The following is a 968-nucleotide window of genomic DNA, read 5'->3' on the forward strand; positions in this document are numbered from 1 at the left end:
CGATTCTTAACTATCTTTTCATTTAGTCTACGATAATCCACACAAATTCTCGTTGCACCATTTTTTTTCTTTACTAGTACTATCGGACTTGCGTAATCGGAACATGACGGTCGTACGATTCCCTCATCAATCCACGTGCGAATCTGCGAATCTACTTCAGCTTTCTCCGTTGCTGACAATCTACGCGCGTTTTGCGAGATCGGTATATCATCGGTTAGAATTATAGACATTTTAATATCTACTTCTTTCTCCTTCATTGGGTTGTACTCTTTTACTAAACGTTCTACTTCTTTTTTAATGCATGCGTCTTTAACGTGCGATAAATCCACGATATTATCTTCTTGCATTACGTCAATTTTATAAACTTCCGGCAATTCGACAGTATTGTCCGCGATTCTTGAAATGTTTACAATACCCTTTCTTATGTTTACTTCGACGTTATTTAGAAAATCAGATCCTATCAATATACCCGGTGGAATCATTCCGTCATGAACGAGGTGTACAACGATATCATAGATTTCCATATCAATACAAATCTTTAAGTGTATATCCCCTAACGTATCCCCTAACGTGTATATCCCCGTCGTATTTTCTCCCGAACCTGCTCCTCGGAATTTCATCGTGCGCTTTCCGAAAATTGGCGATCCTATCTTCTTATATTGTTCTTCGCACATTAAGCTAAGGTCACTACCCGAATCAATTATCGCGCTCATTTTCGTATTATTTATAATAACGTCTTTGCGGCATTTTCCGGAATCGGACTGTACAACGTTACAACTTTTCTTTTCTTTCGTGTTTGCGCTTTCCGGGCATTTCGACGCTATGTGACCATATTTATTGCACCCGAAACACTTCGTACCTTGATCTTTCGAAGGGCATGCCGCACTTAAATGATCGACTTCACCGCAATTAAAACAACGTTTCGCGTCTCGCTTCGCGTCTTTATTTCCGCGTCTTTGTTTACCGAC

This window comes from Wasmannia auropunctata, unplaced genomic scaffold (genome assembly GCF_000956235.1).
Source record: "Wasmannia auropunctata unplaced genomic scaffold, wasmannia.A_1.0 LD336097.1, whole genome shotgun sequence".
Classification (NCBI taxonomy): Eukaryota; Metazoa; Arthropoda; class Insecta; order Hymenoptera; family Formicidae; genus Wasmannia; species Wasmannia auropunctata.